Here is a 17,190-nt window from a genome sequence, read left to right as displayed (position 1 = left end):
TTTTTTCCCCMAAAAAGCAGATCTGTTTCTCAGTCAGAAATTTTCATTTTTGAGAAAGTCTTTTTACAGCTCCTTGCCACTGGGGGCAATCTAATACAGATATTGAGGTGGCCAGCGCTGCTTGTTCATTATAGTTCAACCATCTAACTTAACAGAAAGAAATGATCACTAAGGCCAAACAGAAAACGCACCTCCTGTGCTTCGCTAGAAAATGAGGAGATGTTTATCTCTGAGAAGGAAGGGAAGATGATAGCAACTTTAAGATTTAAATTGATCCAGGTATATGATGCTAAAGATCCTAAATGGTTTCAAATTGCAGGAGATTATCTTGTAATTTGTATATATTGCTTCTGTAGGCTGCTGAGGAAGCTAATTGCGATATATCCTGTGGTTAAGTTACCATCTTTCTCAATGACTGAAGATCATAATTTTGTCTTCAGGTAAGTTTAATGTTTTCCGTCTGTTGTGTTCATTTGTATGCTGCAGAAGCGCTGACAAGCTTCTTGTTATCCTATATAGAATTTGTGTCAGCCAACCAGATTAGCAGAAGAGTCACTTCTATGAAATTATAGGAAACAACCTCAGCCCCTAGAGAGCAGCTTTTATTGAGAGTATGGCCAGTAAATAGGGGCTGAGACTGGAGACAGGCCCTTAAGCTGCGTTCACAGAGATGCTGACCCATCTGACCAGGCATTTACAAAAAACAAAGTATGCGCTGTCAAAGTGGGTGCTTGTCAACTATACAGCGTAGTGGGAAGGAGATGCGCCGGTGCTGGGGACAGCCAGTCGTTCTGCTGACCAGCGGCAGTCACTTTGCTGTGCTGTGACTCTGTGATGGGAACAGCCCACACAGAACAACTGTGGAGCAAACGGGAGAGCAGATCCCCATGGCTTGCCCTTGCTTCAGCACCGGGGATGCTGGCACCTGGGGGAAAAGTAGCACCTGCCAGCTTTGTTCCAAAGTTGTGTTTTATTTTGTAACTGGCATGCTACGTATAGACCATCTCGAAGAGACTGTCAGGGAAGTTTTTGTTTCCTTAAKCAGGAGGCTAAAGGAAACAGTTGAAGGATTTCTTAAGTTTCAAGTGATTTTGGATACAATCAGTGTGATAAAAGAAGAGCCTGTGAAAGAGCATGCTCATTCTGCACATCTAGCTTCTAGTTAGATGATTGAGGATTCATGGTTGAGGGCAACAGGTTCTTCTTATGCCTTGTTCTTTTTTTTCCTTTTGAAACACTCATATAGATCTTTTCTAGTAAAAACATTTGGATCTTTGGCATGTGAGACTATTTTCTTACTGAAGTGGAAAGTGCGTTAGGTGGGAGGGTATGAGAAAAGGGAGTTGCATCTAACCTTGAAGGAAGAGCAGGAGTAAATTCTTTCTAACTGTGATAAAATGTCATGTAGGTTTGTCAAAAAAAAGAAAGAAAGAAAGAAAGAAAGAAAAGATATATGGTCAGTACTGTAAGTACTTACCCTTAAATGTTGTATTTTGTAACCCAGATGAGACAACAAGACAATTCTTATCATAGGAACCGTGCCTACAGGAAGAGGCATTTGGTAGCGTAGTGAATGATGATCCATAATAAGGAATGGAATCTGAGGAAAAAGCTAGGATAAAAAGAAGAAAATATTTTAGCAGTTTTGTGTGCTGCTGTGCATACTGCGGAAGTGAAACCAAACCTCCAGATCTGAGTACAGCCTCCAAAAATTTTTAGGAGCATTCTGTTTGGGTTTAGGCCTAATTTCAGAGTGGCTGAAACTCCAGGTTGTGTCCCAAAGTTTGCCATTATTCATGCTAGTTAAAGGATAGATGTCAGACCTTGTTTCTTCTATTCAGCAACAGAAGACGAAGTGRAGGAAACCCTCCTCTTTAAAGTCATTAGTGAGCTCTGATGTGAACATGCTCGTGCAAATGCTGCATGTAGGGACTAAGGCAGGAACGTTGCTGGACAACAAGGTTGTGGTGATTGGGCTGGGTGAGAGGCATTTTCCTGTGGAGGTGGCCGGATGCTTGGGCTGCTTCATGAGGACGTATGGGCTGCAGATAGAGCGGGATAAAGAGATGGGAGAAGACAAGAGGTCCTAATTCTTGGCACAGATATTGGCTGGGCATGGCACTGCCGTTGCACAGTCTACTGATCGGAGCCACTGACTGCCGTGGGAGAAACGATGTCAGGTAAAAAACCACCCACACATTTCTAAGCCTCTGGATAGGTTTGGATTTTATTTGGATGCGAGGGCTGCTTATTTGGTYCTTGGTGTCAACAACAGTTCTCACCTTTTGAACACTGAAATGTAAGACTCTGTCATGTTCTGTTAATATATGTTAAGTAACCTTTAAAAATAAGTAATCTTTACAAATAAATAAATACACTAACATCTGTGAAAGGCAACTTCCCACACTGACCAAATGTCCATCTGGCTGCAGGCTGGGGGAGGGAGACTGTCAGGACCCGCAGATGGGATTCAGTTAATGTATGTGGGTGACCCCGACAGAGGTATATTAGTTTGGCTAAAACTTTGGAAGCTGCCGCTGAAATCCTCCTGTCAAGGTTAATCTTATAAAATGTGAGTATTATCTACAAAAATAGAAGTGAGCTATTTCTTAGCTGTATTCAAGCAATGTTCAAATCCTGGACTGGATGAAATATTTGGAGACCGATCTCTAACTGGTTGAAAAGGCTGAACCAGCTCATACATAGCAGCTCAGTTTGGCTTACAAGCTGGGCGATGTTTCCCTACACACACACTGTTGTGCTGACCCTGGAAGCACCTGTACTGGTTAAAGTGAAGATCCAAGGACTTACCCAGCATGTGAGARAAGGAAATAAAAAGGGCCACTATTTTGAGCCCATTTGTGACTAGCACTTGCAAAGGCTTGAGTGCAGCCTTGCCATACCACGTACTGGGGTGGTAGGAATTTGCAGCWTTTCAGTTTTAGAGTGAAAACACTTTTGACATGGTCTTCTTGCTTATTAATGTAGTGAGGAGCACGTTATTAGCTGCCTTTTTGGCAGTGATATGCTGTTGAGGTTGTGCCTCAGTAGTGGTTGGAGGGAAGGGGAGCAGTGTGATGTCTTTGACTTTGCACCACATGTTTCCGAATGCTGTAGTTCACTCTCACATTTTATAAAATCAATTTYCATTCTGTCATGGTATTTCACACATTCGCATTCTGAATAAGTTAGAGAATATTCTACAACTTACCAAAATAACTTTAGTTTTAATTTTTCCTATTACATGAAGAAACCTATCCCTACTTTATCTGTTGCAGATGGAAAAAGTACATATGGAGAAGTCAGATCTATTAATTAGTTTATAGGCACATAGTCCCCTAAAGAGTGCCACAGATCCATGTGTTATTCTTAAGAGCTGTCTGAAGTACTTGCACTGAATAATTTATTTGAATTTAGCCCTGATTCTGCTGTTAATTATCTAAGATCAAACTTTGGGGCTTTTTTTTTGTTGTTTTTTTGTACCGTACTGTCCATTAACTAAATTCAATCAAATGCTGTCTGAATATATCTCAGCCTACTGAGGTGTTCAAACCATCAACACTCATTGACTGTGCTCTGTTCTTTTTATGGTGAGATAGGATGATTACTAACTTCTGTTGTTTTTAATCCTTCAGTCATTATTTAAATGCTAGTTGGAAGAAGGAAGGGGGAGGAAAGCAGGAAAATCAGAACGACACATGGAAACCCTGCACAGTGTTATTTTTTATTTCATCTTTCAGGGCTGTTTCAAGACCCTAGATAAGAATGCGGTTGCGTTGTGCTAGGAAAAGAGGGCAAAACAGCATCTTCCCGGCATCACATGGCTCTTTTGTGTTGGAGAGGGTTTGGGTCAGCCACTTAGCGATGGGACCAGACAGCACTGACTCCCATGCTCAGCCAAAGCTCTCACTTGGCTAAGCAGCTTCAGACTCCACTGTGAGGGACTTTCAGCAGCCGAGATGAGAAGGGCCAGGGCAATAGGTTAGGGAAGAGTTGGGCCAACAGAGGTGAAGCAGAAAAGAGGCTGTAGTCTGAGAGTTGTGTTTTTGGTTGTGGATTTTTTGATGTGTGAGTTTTTTAGCTGGCCTATTTATAGAAGAAACCCAGCAAAACATATGGGCTAGTTATGCCTCTGTACAGCAATGTATCAGGATAATATGATCTTGCATCCTCACTGAACTACTGTAAATTTTGCCTGACAAATTACAATTATTCACCTTTGTAAAAAAACAAAAACAAAAMCAAATAAGATTAAAAGGAGTTTTTGGATGTATTTGCTGTTGCGTGGTGTACATGTAGTAGTATTTATAGAGAAACTATTCAGAAAGATTAAATTAAACACTTACTGAAATCTATGGCTCTTCGCCACTGTTCATTTTATTCCCCTAKCATCACTCTGTGAAATGTTGCCACCCCTCGTGAGGCAGTGTGCATACTCTAATGCACACTCCCTATCCCACAGCGTAGGGCCAGATATGCTGAGGATTTGTAGGCACTGCAGGATAAGAGGTATTTGTGTCATTCTCTAGGGCAAAGTGAAGTGACTGATGGGATCAGCCAGAGTGCTGGGTGCAGCTTTGTCTATTAGAATACCTTTAAAAATGCATTGCTTCTCCTAAATGGACAAGAAAAACAAGGAGGACTGGAGAAAAATGTCCGTAATTGTGTCTTTCCCAGAGGGCCCCAAAGGAGACAGTGACTTTTCCAGGATTAAATAGAGACTATGAAGCAGCGCTGGACTTTGAACCTAGATCTCCCAGCATGTTGCCATTTATATAGAACATAGAAATGCTTTTGGAAAATGGATGGGAAAAAGGGTCAAAAATAACATCCAATCTAATTCACAGCTGTATGTGAGAAAATATTTGCAGACACGTCCTTGTGTTCATTCCACTCTCTCAATTACTACTGTGTTTTGCGTTTGAGGCTCTGTAGTAGCCGAAAGATTTATTTAGCTGCATCCAGTTTATTTATTTATTTAGGTAACTCCCTCTGGTGCTTCTTACATAGTTATGCATTTTCATGTTCCAGTAAGACAGTGGAATGCATTGTGTCTATGCACAACTTAAGTGTAAGCAAATAAGCATTGTGGCGGGTCCCACTTCTTTTGATTAGGTCATTTTTTAATTAAGCTTTCTGTGCATCTTCGTATCTCTTACTGGATGTTACGGGAAGCGGCAGCCTCTTAATACTTGCAAGATTTGGCACCGGGACTTCTGGGCTGCTGCCAGGCCTTGTACACAAAGGCTGCATTGATAGAATTGTGATAAGGGCTCGGTGGGAGATGAAGGCTGGGCTTTGGCCCAGTGGCTTGACCTTGCTCGTGTTGGGTCGACAGCGAGAGCCCTGCTGATTTCAAAGAGGATACGTGAATATATTTTCATTCTGGAGTGCYGTGTGCGGGCAGATGGGAGGGCCTGCTTGTGGCAATACTGAGTGCAGTTTGTTGATACACAGGTGCCTATTCTTGCGAGAATCAGTCCTTCTTTTGGCACAGCAGCTTTATGTATCCATGTTTTGTGTGTGAACGCAATGTTTGCAAGGCACTAGATTGGCAGTCCTGGAGACAGAAGTTCCCTGTGCCCTGGGTGTCTGCTTTGGTGGTGCTGGATTTACGAATCGTGTTGTGAGGCAGGCCTGCGTATCTGAGGGCAGGACGGAGACRTTGGTCAGTATTCACTCAGGTTAATACTGCCAGGTTGTAGCCACACACTGGAGTTTGATATTCTCATCACCTAAATTCCTAAATGCACTTCTGAGGCAAATTCCCTTCTAGCACAAGCTGCCCAAACATCTGTGGCGAGACTAAGGAAAACATGGAGAAAAAGACCCGGAGATGAATATTTCAGCAGAAACGTGGGAAGCAATGCAATGTAGCTCACGCAAAGCCTTCTGTAGTGTATGCCATAAATTAACACAATATAAATTTATACATATTTACACCACATAGACTAAAATACATAAATCCTCAATACTCAGCCTTCTGTAGTAGGTGTAAGCAAGCAGTCCATATGCTTAACTGAGTTCTGGGGAGCTCTAGGGAACAAAATGTATCTTTCTGGAACTTGTGATATTAAGAAGTTTATAAACTAGGGTAATCAGTGCAGTTCTCAAAGTGGGTTGTCTTTTCTGCATGCTGAAAACAAGCAGCAACCTCCTGATTTGCTATCTAAGGCCCTAATTCAACCAGGTGCTAAAATACACATGTAACATTTAAGCACATGAATAGTCCTATTGATGTTGAAAGTCTAAGGATAAATTCATTGCTCGTTGAATTTTCCTGGCTTCAGGCTCTATGAGGCTATTTTCCTTTTGAATTTGTGCGCTTCCACTACAAAATACAAACTTGTAACACCTCATTCGGTACCAGATATTTCCTTTCTCACTACTTTACACAAAGTATTCTAAACCTGTTAGATTTTAGCCCTCTTTTGTACAGCTGTGCAATGAAGAATTGGATCTCTAACATTTGTTCTGTCTCTATTTTTTTTAAATAAGGGAGACTTTTTTTTTTTGGTATATGTATTGGAGGCATGAAACTTGGATTCCAAACACCAGAATTCTCTTCCTAACTATACCATAGTTTCCAAGGGTAAAGGGGAATTACATGATTACTAAGAAATCTTTGCAGTGATTTTTACAACTGAAATGGCAAAATATTGCACTTCACAGAAGTACTAAGAGAAGGAAAATGATGGACAAGAGGAGAAGAAAATGGAGGAAATGTTTGTTAAGTGTTATGCCAAACTATCCTGCTACACATTCTTTGGAGCAGGGACAGTGGAGTTATTTGCACCATCTGATACTGGCCACCTATCATAGATACCTGTATTACAAGCCTAGGTGGCGCCTGGAGAGGTAAAGAAGCCCTTCCAAAGTACASTAGGATTTTCCTGTGCCGAGTCTCAGCACACCTTCTGCAGCACACCAGGGTGCTAGTCCCCCATCATTAACAGTGGTCATATTTTAACTCATACCTGGGCGACCCTCTGAGAGCAGACTAAGGAGGAGTCCTGACAGAGAGCCTCAGGCCTGGACGAGAAGAGAATGTCCAAGAGGGTCCTACCGTGTGTAGACACCAAGGTCTTAGTGTATCTGTGCCAGGACTGTGGCCTGCTCAGCCCTCCTGGGCAAAATTCCTAGTAGAAATACGAAGAGATATCAGCAAAGCTAAAAGAGGCTAGATTCATGCCAACTCCTGTATGGTGCCAGTTCAAATTTTTAAAAATAGCAGAAGCTTTCTGCATTCAGGCAAGAGACAGAACTCAACCCTCTGGGCCATCTCAATAGGCATGCCAGGGTTTCCTGCAGCTGCATGACTTCTTTGGCAGGGTGGTAAGCATTGACATTCTCGTCACCTGTGACTCTCTGCCATTAGGGATGGTGACTCAAGAGCTAGGTCTCCTTTTTAGTCTCTTCATTCACAGAGGCAGCCAAGGAAACCCATTGGAGAGGTCCACTTCATGGGTCAGAGCATGCTGCCCTGCCTTTCCTTCCAGGTCTTGGAAAAGCCACAAACTAAGTGATTTGCAAAGGGTGCTTTTGCAGCACACTCCAGGAGCACAGCTGTAGCAGATATTTTGAGGTGTGCTCGCCTCCTCATTGAAGGTAGGGGAGCAGGAGAGAAGAAAAGGCAAATGGACTTAATTGACTGATGTGGATGATATGGTGAGGAGCTTCAGGCCGCTGGAAGTCAAGCATCAATTAAACACTGGGCCTTGAGGGAGGGAGGAAATTGTGAAAGCTCCCCATTTCCCCCACTGCAGTCTGTGAACCGCAGGCTGTATGCAGGAGAGAGTCCTGAGCCTTGTTTGTTGCAAAGCGCTAGGAGCCTGTGTCAMTTCACATTGCAGCAAACTGTCTGGGTTGCCATATCCCATCACAGCATATGTGATTGCAACACTGAGTACTGTGCCTCCATATCCCCCATTTTTTTTTCCTTTTCTACTTGTCTAAGCACATACTTAGCCCCATCCCACATGAACCTGGTTGGATGAATTGTTATGGCTGCACTGTCCACGGAAGCTGAGATGACAGAACATGGTCTCCCAGCTTGCAGGGCATGTGCCTTTTTGGAAGGAGACTGGTGATACAGTGGAGATGAAAAACCCACTGCCCCAGCTCCAGCACTCCTTTTGCACAGACCTCTCTGCTTGTCCTTGCTCATAACCATTAGCTCARTAAAGCAGAAGACATTTCAGCAAGGCTGTGAGAAATAAGGCTTCCTTTCTCCCTTTGTCAGTATTAAGAAAAGACCTGAACCATTTGCTCTTCCATGAAATATATGGGCACAKAGCCTTTAACTGGTTGTTTTAGTTTTCCTGCCTCTTTTTGTGGACATAGGTGCTTTACTTTAACTGGAAAGGAATCAACAGGGGGTGTCAGAAGGTAGTTCTATCTTCTGTTTACTTTAATTTATAATATCTACAAATTTATACTGGGTCAGCCTCATGCTATCTGAACAGTCCTAGTTTGGTGTCATCAGCCTTTGACCTTCTGTGGAACTATTAGCAAAGATTAATTGTCACTGACTTGGAAATTTTTGTGAAGCAGAGATTTTGTCCTTGCCAGTTGGACTGACAAATTTGATTTAATGTCAGCACTTGAATGAGCTGTCTAGTAACCGATTTTGATCAGACRCTCCCATGATCGATAAAGAGTATTTCTTTACAACTCATCTTACAAAATCAGTTGTGGGAATGGATCAATTTGACACATGGAGTCTAACTGTAGATGCAACCTCTTAAGGACAAGTTTTCCAATGAAAATACAATTGAAATATAACAGAGAAGGGTAATGTGGTATATCTTATGAGTTCATTACGGTACAGCAGTTGCTACTCGTGAGTTATCTTTGGTGTCACTCCAGGAATACCAGTGGAGTCCTAGGAGGAATGAATTTTGACCCTGCAGTCTCAGATTTGGGCTTCCAGCTCACAAATTGCAGAGGTACTTAGTCTATGTGTTCTCCTTACAAACTCCCATTGGAGTGATTTCCATTTGGTGCATGAGGAGARTCCAGTAGGCAGGTGCATTCTCACAATGACCCAACATTAAGTGTCTAAGGATAAGATCCCTCAGAATTCGGAGACACACACACTCTCCTTCTGCTCCCCATCCTTTGCCAAGCCCAGTCTACAAGTGCTTCAGCATGACCTCTCTGTTATCTGTGTTTTGTTAAGATTTACTGTTCTTTCCTGAGGGAAACTGGTAAACAGCATGAGCCTTCTTGGAAAAAAAAAATGTTCTTTTTACTTTAGTTGAGTTCCTCCCCTTTGTTTTGCTCTGCACGATTATTACCTTATCATTTAATTACATTGCCCTTTTGCTCCATCAATGCAGACCAATGCATTGAAAATGAACAGCAGCATGTAACCTYCTGAAATCGCTAATTGTAGTACTGCRGGTGAGCTGAACAACAGACTATTGTAAATTTGRGTCTGAAGTACTTTGCTGTTTAAATTGGACAACAGCAGGAGAGAGAATAAAAGCTTTTTCGTACCTGACGTTCTTGGAAACCTGTTCCTAGTTCTTCATGGAGGATTGATGCTGTACTTGAATATATTAAAACAGGGACACATGAATGACATTGATATTCTGCAGTGGAAATAGCTAAGCCTTTTGTATTCTCTTTACCATTGCATGAGAGTTATGATAATCTGCTTCTTTCTCTAAATGGAAACCCTCCAGGGAAGTTTTGTGTACTCTAAATAGCATCTCTATGATCAGAGACTTGGCTTCATGTGCATGTAGTGCATAATAGATAAAGATACAGGAATATCAATGCAGACTACAGGTTATTTGGGCAAGGCGAGCCTGTTTAGTGGGTGGGCATGTTATAAAAATGACAAACAATGCAGTGTTGCTACTACTATTTCTAGCAAATCTCCGTATTTTGCCAAAACTTTTTWAAAATTCTGAACAGAAAATGGAAAGTTTTCTCATAAGTACCTATATCTAAACCATTTACTCACCTTGTATGTATAGTCAGCAGATARTCACATTCACTTTTCTCTATTTTTATTACCTTGAATTTCATATAGCTATTTTAATGTGATTTCAGTGCTGAAAATAGTCTACCAATAGAGATGAATACAGATTTTCAGAATACTTACAATCTTAAATGTTGCATGAAAATTAGTTGATCAAACCTATTAGCAGCGCTGGCATACAAATAAGTTGCATTAATCTGTTTTCTCCTTTGATAGAGAAAAGAGCCCCAGCTTAGCCGCAGCACAAAGGCATAACTTCTCAGCTTTAACTTTAGCAGGGCTAGTGGCTTCTTAGTTGGGTTAGTGGACTCCTGTTTATGGTTGTCCAGGGAAGATCAGAGAACTGTCTTTGCACTGGAGTGGTCTACATGAAGAAAGCTAGTGTGCAGAAAGCTCATATGAAAGCTGATAACATACTAAGCACGTGGACTAATTCTTTGTGTACATACTCTGACTGGCAATTCCCTTTTAAGGGGCAAGAAGGTGACTCTCTTAGACTCAGATCTTTTTATGAAAAGGAGTTTTCTTTTTGTTTCTTTTGAGTATGTGATAGAAGAACCAATAATACACTTTCATTACTGTATGTTTAGGACCATACAGAATATATAGAAGAATAAAGGTCATTCCCTCTAAGAAGGCGAAAAGTACAGTACAGCTTTTCAATAAATAGGTAAGGGAGCAGAGGGAAGGAGGCTTGGTTGTTACTGTCGTTATACACTTCTTTCCTGACCCAATAGACATGTCARAGAGAAAAAAATGTTTACATCAAGGAAACATTTCCTATTTCTGGATGAGATTAATCTAGGGCAGAGAGAGAGGCTCAAGTTACTGTAAAAATAAATTATTTTATGGCCAATTGCAAGGGGTCACGTATGCATTCCTTTGACAGTAGATGAAACCATTCTGTTTGAATCTGAGTACATGATGTAGGTTCAGCCAAGTAGTGAACTGAAAGTATTGCCCTGAGATACCACACATTGAACTCCTTACAGGAGAACATTCCCTACTTACTTCAGAGCCTAAGCCTGAAAAATGTTCAAGTCCTGGTGCTGAGTTTCCCCAAGTCCTGCCTGTAAGTACACGGTGGACTGGCTGTAGAGAGGTATGTTAGTTGCTTTGAGTTTTCTCTGTTTCTCTGTTTTCTAGCTTGTAATCTCATAAAATCTGCCCCTTTTGAGTTGAAATTCTTTTAGGTTTTGTTGGGGAGCTCACTGCTGGAGAAGACTTAGGCACATCCACCTCAAAGGCCTGTTTGAGCTAGGATCTCATCACAGACACCCAAGTTCAGTTTTTCTTCCTCTCCATAGGGGATTTGAATTCCTATTTCTTACCAGTGCTGCCAAACTACCAGTCATTGCTGGGTGTGGAGTATACTTGTTATCTTTTTCAAATTTAGCACCTGGTGGAGCCAGATGAGAAACTTGAACGCCGCCACCCTGTGCCAGCATCTGAGCACAAACTGAGCTATCACGCAGCCTGTCCTCTACCCGGTATGAGCAGTTAAATTTATACACAGTTAAAACAATAGGATTCAAGGAAGCACCAGATTCTGCTATTTAGAGCAGAAATACGAATTTGAACTAGGGAGAGACTAAGAAAAGTGTGGAGCCTGGTGGTTAGGGCTCTTCTTTGCAAGAGGAAGCACCTTAGTTCCTATGCTAGTGAATGGTTATTTTGCAAAGTTAAGAGGAGAGAGTGTGCCAGAGCTGGTGAGATGGTGGTAGAGAGATGCTCCCTAATGGGGGCACTGATCTCCTTAGCCAGACAAATGAATTGTCCTCATCATTCAGATAGTTGATAAATAGAGCYATTATCAGTAACAGTTTTGTGAATAGTTTGCTGAAATAGGATACCCATTGCTAGATTAAAATAACTGGTGAACTCAACTTACATTTACATGTACTCTGGAATAACGAAAACTGTATTCACAGGTGTGTTTGCTACTTGCTGGACTCCTTGCCTAATTCAAGTCCCATCTCACTTTATGGGTAATTTTATGCATGATAATATTTTCGCCTTGTTTGTCACAATGATCAGAGCAGTTTAAAAATGAAGGAGAGAAGCCAGAATGGCCATTAAAACCCTTCATACATGCAGACCTGTTTCCAGCACATGTAAGGTTTGAAGTCATACCTTCAACCACAGTTATTGCTGGCCTCCATAGGAGTTTAGAGCTTGTATGTTAGAGCAGAACTTGCCTGTGACTAACAACCTCAGACATGGCCCCTGAAGATTTAGGCACCAGAAAATATACCTTCACAGAAAATCAGAAGCAGACAGGTGAACACTAGCTCGATTTGCAACCCAAAGTGGCCGGATGAGAGGTAAGTAGGGTAAGTTCCAGCTAAGAGGTTGTTAGCACCAGTGCGGAAGCCAGTTAAGGAAGTGGGATATATTCATAGAGCTGTAGTCACTGTGTGCTTAAATCAGTTTTGAAGGTGGAACTTTACCTCTTAGGTCTAATAGTAAATTTTCAAAAGAAACTGCCTTTCTAAGCTACTGCCAGTTTTTCTATTGTCTGCATATATAAAAATCTCATTTTGAATCTAGATAAGCTCTTGGCTTTAATAACATCTTGAGACTGCAAGTTTCGTAGCTTATTTATCATGCAGTAAATAAAAAAAAACCCTTTTGTGGTTGGTAAATTCGCTGCTTTTCACTTTCCTTGGGTATCAGCTTGCTTTGTATTGTCTGAGGAGATAAAGGGGAACACCCCACTTAACCTCTCAGCATCATTCTGTACTTCCTTTTCAAGTAATTTTTGTATGGCTTTAATACTGCRTACCTTTTATAAATGCTACCTTTTAAGAGAAAATAATGCAATCTCTCAGTATCCATATAATGAACTATCTCTGTTACATTCTGCTGCCTAATAGCATTGTGGTTTTTCCATTGAGGGATGCCTTATTCGATCGTTCTGACAAACTGCTGTTTTCTTGTAGCAAAATTGTTCAACATAGTGTTTTTACTGTTTTGTCAATAAGCAAAGGAAATAAAAACCTTATGGGATTTGAACAAGAACATTCACACGCCGTATGTGAGCAGCGTTTGAATTGGAGTGTGGTGGGGAAGCAGAGTATAATATGCAACCTGTTTACTGAAGTGCATGCCAGAGCAGTGAGCTTTTATTCCCACTTGCAAGAATATCACTTTGGGCCTATTTTCTCTCTCCTGCCCACTCCTCCTCCCCTCACCCCAACATTTGATACTAGCATTTTATTCATTTATATATTTATTTGTAATTGCCTTTTAAAGATTAAATTTTCTTTTAATGTGCTCATCCTACAAGTAGAATTACAGCGTTAAATTATGCAAGCATATCTGCTGTAGCAAAATGTTCTCTTTCCAATAAGAACTGCCATTCCTTGGGGCATTACAAGGCAGTTGGGAGCTCTGTGGAAGGAAAGAAGTGGCTCTATCTCCGAGCAGACTGCTAGGGATCTTTCTGAAGTTAGGCCATGTCTACAGCGGGAGTTCAGCTTTTTGATGATGAATTAATGCATGGTATAAACAATGTGGATTGAATGAAGCTATTCATTTTTTCTAATCATACAAGAAAAAGGCTGAATGCAGAAATTTGAAGAAGTCAAGTGAARCCTTATACAATTCAGGTGAAGAAGTCCAATATAATACATATTAAGCCTGTGGAATGAATGGCCACAAGTTATTTACAGATGCTTTGTGGATAAACAGATGATCTAGGATTACTTTAACTAAGACATAAACTGTTTTAGATGGCTGTGGGTTCAAATTATAACAAGCTTTTCATTGATTAGCTGCTGTTCCTAAACACAGATTATTCATAAATTGACCAGTTTTGCTAGCATAACATACTTGTTTCTGGCCATTTCCTAGAAGCACATTGAATTAAATACATTTTATGTCAATTCTCTGATATGATGTTGCCATTTCTCTGTTTGCTACCAATTGTGAAATTAGACAGCTTCAAGTTATGTTAGATTAATCTGTTTTGATGTCTGTGTTCCCTATCTGCAGAGACTGACAGAGCTCCACCCACTTATTAATGAATAYGTTAATTATCTCCTATTAGGTGCCTAAACAGGGCTCCACTAAGCAAATAGTGACAGCCAGTGGCACTTAAGGGCATAAATGGTTTCTCACTGTGGTCAATAGTCTCCACTGCTGACAACGCTTCTTACTTTTTTGTACTTCCACTCGCTGAACTCTCCCTCAGGCGGTTATTTACAGTGCTGAAGTGCAACAGAGAGTTCAAACAAGGAAGCCTTAAAAGCTGCCTTAATGACATCTATAGAAAAATCATCTAACTCAGCGTTTGTCTTCAGACAGAAAGTCAGAGTTCACAGATTTTGTTGTTAGGCAGCTTCCATTTCAACCCCCTTCTTCCCCCATCTAGCTAGTGGGTTAAAAGGCTGCCTAAAATACTAACTTTCTTCCTTGATGCATCTAAGTCCCAAATACTCCGTGAATCAAGAAAAGTACAAAACCACTGTTTCAGTTCTCCTAGTTCCAGGTGGACCCGTTTTCTGATGCSCTTTATTTGAAGTTCATGGGCTGAACAAATCCTGTTTTAAAGTGATATTGATGCTYGGGAACAGTAAAGGTTTGGGATTAATGTGGTTCCGTCAAGAAACTTCGAGCAGGTTCCGTCAAGAAACTTCTCATTAGTACGCCACAGGCTCTCATTACACACCCKTTAGAAAGTGAGTTATGTTTAAGACTGCCTCCTCCAGGCACATTGTCCTATTTCTGCTGGGCACAGCAGTGTTCTCCCTGACTGGAAGAAACATGGAAAAGGTTATGCAGTGGCGGGAGAGGAGGCTGTAGAGCACGTTGTTCTCCTTTCTCTGAAGTCACAAAGCCGGATAAATGTCAATATAGCTGGGGCAGGCTTGGCATCATTCTGATCAAAGTCTGTGCTTGGGAATCSTAGGGCATTGCATCTAATTCTTTGATGATCCCGAGGAAAAGTTATTCAACGTACTCACCTGATTTGGACTCCGAAGTTTCATTTACAAAGAAGACAGAGGTGCGTAAGAGCTGARCAGACATTGACTCTTAGAGAGATGTAGACTAAATTTTTATCCTTGTTATTTTCAGGGATCTGTTTTTTCAAGAATGCTGCACRCTCAGTAATTTCAGGTAACTTCAGCTCTAGGGATTACAGAATCACAGCTGAGGGTGGAAAGGACCTCTGGAGGTTGTCTGGTCCAACCCGCTGCTCAAGAAAGGTCACCTAGAGCAGGTTGCCTGGAACCATGTCCAGTCAGCTTTGAGTATCTCCAAGACTGGAGACTCCACAACCTCTCTGGCCAGYCTTTTCTGGTGTTCGACCACCCTCACAGTGAGGAAATGTTTTCTTACATTCATATGGAATTTCCTGGGTTTCAGTTTGTGCCCRTTGCCTCTGTCACTTGGTACCACTGAGAAAAATCTGGCTCTGTTTTCTTTACCATTAAGTRTTTACACACATGGATAAGATCCCCCTCAGTCTTTTCCAGGCTGAGTAGTCCTAGCTCTTTTAGCCTTTCCTTGTAAGAGAGGAATCCTTCCCTGCTTTAAGCTTCTTTCATTCAGGCAGTTTTTAATACCTTTTAAGACTCAAATTTCAGGTACCTGTGGTMTATCTGTGAAAAAGTCTATGGAGCTTGCTTAGAACACAAGCCTTTATTCTTAAAAGTCTATGATATTCTGGCATAACTATGATACATGCCTTCAAAATGCTTTATGATATTGATATTTGTAAGAGGTATGAAATAGTTTTCATGGATGTTCCTATATAGGAAAGTTCTAGGACTGGCAGCATTAAAGTTATTTACTCATTACAAACTACACTGGTCAACTATGTTTAGTGTTGGTCAGTATTAGCCTCAACAACCACTCTCTCATGGGAGAAGTGGTGTTAATTCCTCTTCTGAGCCATAGCAGCCCAAGCTTTGAACAAAGACACTGTGTACACTGAGCTGTGGAAACTTACAGGCTTGTAATTAGATGTTATATTACTGACAGTAGTTTGGGGGAGATTTTTGGTTATCAGGTTCAAATGAGACAAATCCTTTTGCTCTGTAAATAAGAAAGTTAATCGGTCACTGAGAAGAGGACCCAGGTGTGTGCGTTTTTAAGTGTTTCTGTGGATCTGATGGACACAGAAATTATGGTCATTCTGTGCAGAGCTGACCTTATGTCTGAACTGACAGCTAAAATGAAGGAGATGCATAATTATTCAGATGTGGAATAAAAAAGATGATTCATTCATGACACTTGGAAGCAAAGAAGTGCCAGTGAAAGGAGCCAGGCTTTCTTGGCTGGTATAAGTGCATTAATCGAGGAAGACGTGTTTGCTTTAGGGCATGACTAGTCAAACTTTAAGCAACACATGATTTCTCATTTGGAGGAGGGAAGGGATGGCATCAGATGTTTTCACAATGGAAACTTTGTGCTTGTGACAGACCTCCATGGTATTGTTCAGAACAGGGAAACATAAAGACCTTGTTATACTCAATATACTCTTGATGTTAATCTCTGGGGCATTCTTTGTGGGCAATGTCTTTAGCTCTAAGCAGCAGGCGATGATTTCAACAGTTTGGCTAAATAGACCTAACTTTGGGCAAAGAGACTAAAACAGGACCAAGGCTGAGATGGTTGTGGTGCTGGGAGGAAGAGGGAGCTTGGGGAGTCCTGTGTGGATTACAACAGAGGTAAAGCTTTAATAATCCGGAGAATGTGCAGGCTGATTCTTTCTAGCAGTGATTATTTCTCTGTTGGTGCTTCCAAAAAAAAATTGCAGTGCTCTGTGGTTACAACAACAAAGCAGAATGAAAGAAAATTGTATTTTCCTCTTTAGAAAATGTGATAGGATGGCATCTTTCCTTACCTACTGATCAGTTGTTGTTTGGGTTCAGTTTTTGCTTTAAGATGCCAGCATTTAAACCAAATGTAAGCCTGCAGCTAGGCTGCAATGTAAGTCAAGAAAGGTGCACCACTTCGAATGCTAGAACAGGAACATTAATGTTTGACCTCTTCTTCAGGAAGGAAAGAGAGTGAGTGAATATAGATCAGATGGCCAGCATCAGCCAAGCGTTGAGAAAGCTAAATTATACACAGTGAGGCTGTACCTGATGCAGAAGGGTTGTAGAGCATTATTTGTGTGTGGCAGAGAGACTTGCAAAGGCAAATGTTAATTCACCTGGTTACTTTTTTATTATGACTAAGAAATTCCA

The 17,190-nt window shown here is 41.2% G+C and overlaps 1 protein-coding gene across 1 annotated transcript in view; it reads left to right on the top strand.

Moving 5' to 3' along the window:
* ATXN1 (ataxin 1) overlaps positions 1-17,190 on the top strand; it is a 310,686-nt gene that overhangs the window by 29,984 nt on the left and 263,512 nt on the right. Inside the window, exon 2 of the mRNA XM_085310066.1 lies at positions 357-440. The gene's annotated coding sequence lies outside the window, so the exon portion shown is untranslated. The remainder of the gene's footprint in view (positions 1-356; positions 441-17,190) is intronic.

This window comes from Rhea americana, unplaced genomic scaffold (assembly GCF_003343005.1).
Source record: "Rhea americana isolate MKP2758 unplaced genomic scaffold, rheAme1 scaffold_31, whole genome shotgun sequence".
Classification (NCBI taxonomy): Eukaryota; Metazoa; Chordata; class Aves; order Rheiformes; family Rheidae; genus Rhea; species Rhea americana.
This window is presented reverse-complemented; position numbering and strand designations above follow the sequence as displayed.